This window comes from Mytilus edulis, chromosome 10, assembly GCF_963676685.1.
Source record: "Mytilus edulis chromosome 10, xbMytEdul2.2, whole genome shotgun sequence".
NCBI classification, from domain to species: Eukaryota; Metazoa; Mollusca; class Bivalvia; order Mytilida; family Mytilidae; genus Mytilus; species Mytilus edulis.
Genome location: NC_092353.1, coordinates 37,057,730 through 37,065,326, shown reverse-complemented (window position 1 = coordinate 37,065,326; position 7,597 = coordinate 37,057,730).

The following is a 7,597-nucleotide window of genomic DNA, read 5'->3' as shown; positions in this document are numbered from 1 at the left end:
CAAATAAATGTTGATTATGAAAGACAAAATGTATATGTAGACTATTCAGGGGCCAGCTGAAGGACGCCTCCGGGTGCGGGAATGTCTCGCTACATTGAAGACCTGTTAGTGACCTTCTGCTGTTGTTTTTTCAATCGGGTTGTTGTCTCTTTGACACATTCACCATTTCCATTCTCAATTTTATACTAAGTAATGACAACATATACATGTATGTTTACTTTTTTAAATATCAAATACGATATAATACATTCCATTTGTTGATTTTTAAATTTTCAAATTTGGTTCGAAGCACATTCCTGTATAAATCATCATCACAAAGGGAATTTCTCCATGCAGTGAAACGAAAAAGACACAAAAAGCAAGAAAGAGGGAGAAATAGAATAATACGAAGAAAGAATAAGAACATATACATTTGCACTAGCAGTAAGAAAGAATAAAATGTATCCTTAATTGTAGAAACAAATTATAAAATATTATTTTTATACGAGACTGAAACACTGTAATTTCTTACCCTTGGCTCAGATGTCTATGGAAACAATGACACACAACGGCGCCTTAGAGATTTTATAGCAATAAATGAAGGTCAGCTGATTGTATTATCAGAAAAGCATGAATTCAAACTTATATACTAGACGACAAAAGCAACACTCCAAAGTTCAGCATATTACATATATAATTAAGTATTATAATATGTGTGTTTGATAGGAAACTTTTATTTTTAGATAGATTTATTAATCAGACAACCCTCTTACTTTTTTGTTCAACCTTTTGTAATTGTGTCTAATATGTTTAATGCTAAATGTCAATAACTTTGAATGACTAGCTGCAAGCATTGGGGTTTGACTTTAAAAAGTTACTCGAAACAGGTTGTGCAAGTATATAGACAAGTTTAACCCCAACAATCGAGCAGTAAAAAGAATATACTATTGAGAAAATCAAAACTAACAACACTATAAGAAATGAAAAAAAATATATCAGAATCAAATGCTTGTCCTTTTGAGTAAATAATGGATACACTAATCCATACTTTTATTTGTAGGTTATTTTGATACTGGTGATTATGATAATTGTGAAATTCTCTTCTGTTTATTTTTTAATGAGAGTGGCGTTATTGTTCAAATAACGGTGTAAATCTTTGTATTTGGTTGCAAAAATCTACAAATTTATGTATCGTTTCATTTGTTTATTAGTATAGATATCCGAGTGTACGCACTGAACAGATAAAACATGGAACAAATTCAAGTTTGTAATGTAGGACGCCATACTATGTATCGTTGGATTGAGAAAAGAGTTAAAACGTCCCACACTTCGTACCTTATAATAGCATTACATACAGTGTAGGATAAAACTTAAATCGTGATTCACCCACTAGACCTTGTCTATGATAAACATTGCATTATTGCCAAATAAGTGCAAATTAAAAAGTTGCTAAACCTGTTAATATAAATTACATAATCACTTAATGCGAAACACAAACAAATTTTGGTTAGAGCAAATTTAGAGACAAAACAAACTTAAGAAAAACTCAACAATCATTATAAACATGTAAAAACAGTTAATAGTTGTCATCTTTTCTCAGTTCCAATGACACTTTTATAAAAAAAAAAAAAAACAAAAAAAACTGTTATATCATTTAATGTTGGTGAATTAAGTATACATGGTATACTAGTTACTAATATCCCAAGTAGTCAACTGTGTTGACATGATCGTATTATCAATTTATTATTTTGGAAATACTTAAGCTTTTTCTACCTCAAGAATAGATTACCTTAGCTGTATTGGCAAAACTATCAGGAATTTTGGTGCTCAATGCTCTTCAACTTCGTAGTTTATTTGGCATTTAAATTTTTTTGGTTTCGAGCGTCACCGAAGAGCCTTTTGTAGACGAAACGCGCGTCTGGCGCAAATATAAAATTTCAATCCTGGTATCAATGATGAGTTTATCTTTAATATATAATATGTTAAGGTTAGATGTTTAAAAAAACATTTTTACATTGAATTATTTACCAGGTCAAAACACATTGACGTAATTTAATGTTTTTGTTTATTCATTTTATTTTTTTTTCCTCATCTTCCACAATCTTTAACATTGTTTTATGTATAATTTAAACTGGTAAATAATAATAAAAAACTTTGGTAAAATTCTTTTATATCTGTAATGATGTATATTTAACATTATGATTGTGTTCCTTGGCTGCGCACGATGTTTCCAAAAATAAATATGGACTGTAATCTGCATTCATTCTTGTTTTCGTTTCCATAAAATAAATACCCGAGGTGCATATATGCTGTTTTTGTGACGTCATGACATAAAACTCTGATTTCTTGTCCGACTTTTGCTATTATTTTTATGGCCCAGCAACAAAGTTGTCGGTGCCATATAGTTTTACCTTTGTCCGTCATTCTATCAAACCGTCATTCAGCAACAAACCATTATACAGAGTCTTTTTCTAAACACCTTCAGATTTGGGCTACTGATTTTTGGTATGTGAGTTAACCATGATGAGTTACAGATCAAGTTTTAGGTTCGTGCCGCTCCACTAATTTTTGCCAAAATTAAGGGTTTACAACTTTGAAAATCAGTTATACGGACTTTTTTCTATATGCCTCCTTATTTTGAGCTGATTTTTGATATGTGAGACTACCATCATGTTTGCGCCCACATGTGTTAATGAAATTGCAGATTTTTCAACTTTTTGGAACGGGGCCATTCGTGTAAATTTGACACATCTAGTTTGTTCTTTTTTTTATTCCTAGCTAATCATCTTTGAATAAGTTCTGGATTTTCAAGTATTTGGACTCGAGCATTTCACTCAAGGGAATAGATTGTCGAAATGCGCATCTGATGCAAAAAATAAATGAAACCATCTACGTTATTGTTATTCTATGTTTGTAAATTTCATGCATTTCCAACCGTTATGTGCAAATTTATAAAAGTCCTAGTACACTTTAGGACAACGGCTGTAAAATTTCACAATTGTTTTGTATGCTTTTTCATCTTCTGGTAGTTTTCATATTTATGTAATTGTATTTCCTGCTTGTTTAATAATTTTAGATTCAATTTGATATGTCACAGAGCATAATTTATCCCTCCCTATCACAAGAAACTTTTTTCTACGTTGGCCGCTTTATTTATGGAACGAAGTATCAATAGACAGATTTTTAAACATTTTATTAAGTTTTAAATTGCAGCGAATAATAAAAGCTGTGAAGGAATATAAAAAAAAATTACTGTTAACCTTTAGCTGGTCAATTTATCTAAATAATAAAAAATATCATTAAGATCTGATACGCACATAAACATGTGGCGGTTCACTTGAAACTAGTTTGTTTTTGTTTTATCTCCTTCCCTCATAACGTTTGTTTGCACTATTATTAGTCTGATATATAGACTTGATTATGCTTTATCTGTTAGTATTCAATCCCATTATTTAAGGACACGACAGTGTAGGTTATTCGAGGATATTGTACTGTAGTCCGGCCGACTGGTGCAGATATAGAGCAGAATTGCTCACTTGATGAGGAAAGCATGAAACTGCACAATAGTACTTGGTAGTATACCCTTTGATTTTGGCTATGGACCCACTGAAAAAATCAAATATGGCTGCCATTTTCAAGATGGCGGAAAAAACGTTATAAATAATAAGATTGTCCGCAAGGTATTTTAACTAATTTCGGAAATTAAAGTAACGATCCTTAAAAATGGTCTTCATGTTCTTGAATTTGTTATCAATTAATTTTTCAATATAAATAAATTAGTTTGGTTATTTCTAGAAGGCATATATTTACAAATATGACTGCATATACAAAAAAAATTAGTGAAAATCAAAACATTAATCAATATGTAAGATGTTATCGTAATTCTGCTGTAATCGCTTTCAGTTTTAATGGTTGGAATGAAATAAATTGAGGTTAGTCGATTGCACATTGATATAGGTCGGTTAAATGTGGTTTCATATTAGTTAACTATCTGAACTTTGAGACAGTGCCGAGGGCACCATGTCTAGTGTCTCGTCAATGCCACGTCTTACGTCACTTATTCACTTATCAGGTTTTCATCTGTCGTACCCACAATATCGTCAAAACATTCTATTTTAAGTTGTATGGTTCGCTACTAACCCCCTAAGTATAAGGGTAAGTAAAATGCATAGGGGATGAGGCCAGAGGCCGAATCCCCTATGGATTTTATTCACCCTCTATGGTCCGTAGGGGGTCAGTAGTTAACCGTATAACGAATTTATCGCACGTTGGACTTTTTCTGCTGCGTTATGTTGAAAAATAAACAATGAAACACAACAGCATTAATAGATGACGTCACCATTAACGCGTCATGAACCCCCTATAAAATTTACTAACCCCCTACGATCTCATAGGGGTCACCACGTGACGGCGTTAAACCAATCACAACGTGATATTTTACCCGCTGTGCGATAAGATCCAGTATGGGTGAAACTTTCTTCAGGCGGATGCCATCGTTAAAAATGGTTAAGGGACAAGCCTTTCCTTTTCCAACTACTTAGGGGGCATGGTTCCTAAATTAACTCCTGGTCAGCACTTCTGGAACTAAGACTAAATGACACTATACTTTAATGAAATCTTTAAATTCAAGTCAATTCTCAAAAATGAATATTTGCATTTTTTTCAAGGCGGCCATTTTGAAAATAGCCGTCATTTTGAATTTCAAATATAGATCAAAACAAAATCTTTCTAAGTACATAAATCAATCATTCATATATGTTGATTTTTTTGCTTCCCGCATCAAATCCACTGTGGTTTGTGTGCAATACTGGAAAATATTTTAGAATGTATGGCGGCCATCTTGAAATTAGCCGCCATATTAAATTTTGAGGATGGGTCCATAGCTAATATTGTACACGAAAATGTACCATCATGCAAAATTTGGTGCTTTCCTCATTATTTGAGCAATTTTTTCACCAATCGCCCGGACTACTGTAGTTTCGACCAAAGATTATGTGACCTAAATAAAGTTAGCTGGTAGTACATGTAATTAGTTTCAATGGAACTGGACCATTAAAGCACAATTACAATTTGAACCTAGGAAGATTCCAGGATCGTTTCTCCCTCATGCAAGGCTCTGTTTCCTTGCCTGGTTTTGACTATACTTTTTGTACGTTTTGGATAATAGGTCAACATCTTTACAATAAGCTTTTGATTTTCAAAATTTTGACCTCGAGCATCACTGAAGAGACATTTATTGTGGAAATGCGCATCTGGGGCTTAAATATTGGTACCGTTAATGTTATTACAGTTTAAGTGCAAAAGCCAGAAAGATATGATGGAATATATCTAGCATATCCAAACATTCATTTATAAATTTGAACAATGTTTTTCTTTGCTTTAGTAAAAATAAGAGGAATAGGTTGATCTTCGGTGAGATAGCTACTTAAAAACACAACGAAATGAAATACCTACAATGTCTTGTCATTAAATAAATGGTTTGATGAGTTGAAATTACAACAAATATTAAACAACCACATATTTATGTTATGTGCTTTTTAAAATCAGTAACCTCTGTCAGAGAGGATTATCACATCTCAATGATTTTTTTATATTATTTTTTATGTACGATATATTTCCCTGTTAAAATTAATTTTTTGTTTGTTTTGCGGCAATTAATTATAACTATGTATATTGCTAATACATCTGTCTATTGTTGAAGACATTCATAGTCGTTGTTATATATAACCTTACTTAGTCAACTTAAGATAAGAATGTATGCCATTTACATGTCATCATTATATAAACATTTATAGATGACAATATTTTGACTGCGTGGCTGTCCTCACAAAATCATTGTGAATGACAAGCAGTAGTTTCCTTCATTATGATTCAGAATGATTTATTTTTTTGTCACTTTTCTATAAAAATTGACCAGTATCAGAATGTTAATGAAACTATTACTTTAATACAATTTATGCACCTGATTCTCATTTCGACAATAAATGTTTCTTCAGTGATGCTTGTAGTCAAACTTTTCCAATATCCAGACAACCCAAGTATTGAAGGGAGGAGCAAACTAAAACAGACGTTAGACAAAGCTGAACAACGTATCAGAGCTTTGCACGAGAAGAGATATATTTCTTAATTGAAAATTATTTCCGAAATTTTATAACAGCAAATTCCAAACAAATAATATCCATATTTGATTCAAGTACCGAAGTTCTGGTTACAGATAAAGGCAACAGTAGTATACCGATGTTCAAAACTCATAAATCGATAGAAAAAACAAATCCGGGTCACAAACCAAAACCGAGGGAAACGCATTAAATATAAGAGGAGAATGACGACACAAATTTAAATGTAACGCACACAGGACTGGTGATTCTCTCGGAGACTTATAGTCCACCAGCAGAGGTGTCGACCTGGGGTTTAAATTAGTAAGTCCGAAGCGCTGTTCTGAAATTAACCATTCATCAGTATAGTTCAAACTCAAACATATGGAAGCCGGGGATATTTAAATACGTACTCACATTGGGAGGTGGACCAAACACCTGCTTGACATATGAAAGAGATAATTGACTGTTGTCAAGTACAGCACATGTTTGTTTAAAGAAAAAATTCTTTCAGTGGTTCTTGGTGTCTTACGGACGCTCATTCCAGCACTGTCATCTATATCAAAGCACCCAAATAAATTCTTATGTTTCGATATGCAAGATTTAATGTGAATGTTTTGATATTCTAGATAAATTCATCAATCTATACGATCCTTTATAAGTAAAACTTGCGGTTTAGCATAACTTTAATGGTTCAAATTCAAATGGTGTTTGTATGGTCTAGATCTTTGACACAATAACGTGTACTACGATATAGATTTATTTATGTCGCCTTATCATGTCACCTTATCTTCGGTTGTTATGTCGTTTATGGATTGCATAGTAGCTTAGATAATGTTTTTACACTTTGTCTACGTTTCGTAATTTTCGTAATGGTTGGTGCTTCATTTTAAAGTAAACAAAGAGGATTTTTCTTAGAATCGTTTTCATAACAGTGTGAACGAGACCATTTATTGGCGCGCTCAAGTCGCCCATTGACTGGGTCAGATTATGTAAACGTTTGTCTATAACGCCATCTGTTCATGTCGTATTTTATTTAAACTTTGGGGTCACCATCGAATCTCAACGCCTAAATCAAATAATTCGAAAAATTAACACAGAGAAAAAACATTTGAGTTTTGATTAATATTGAACACTTTTAACTGACGATAAAAGCTACAACGCATGTGTTGGTTATTGTCTTTTTTCGACGTCAAAGCGATTTAGTAATTTCGGTTGTCGAATTATGTCGCTTACACAGTATCTTATAACTTGTAACTGCATGATCAAAATTCAATAGTTGTGTAATTACAAAATACAGACAGAATATACTTCTAAAAAGACAGTAAGGAATAAAATTGAGAATGGAAATGGGGAAAACGTTAGTGACAACAACCCATCTAAACAGCAGAAAACAGCCCATGGCAACCTGGGGATCTTTCGTATCTAGGAAATGCTATTTTTATTTATTTCAAGAAAAAAATATATAAGCCATACTCAAATTATAGAAATTGTAATCACCTTTTGCAGCCTTTTGGTATCAT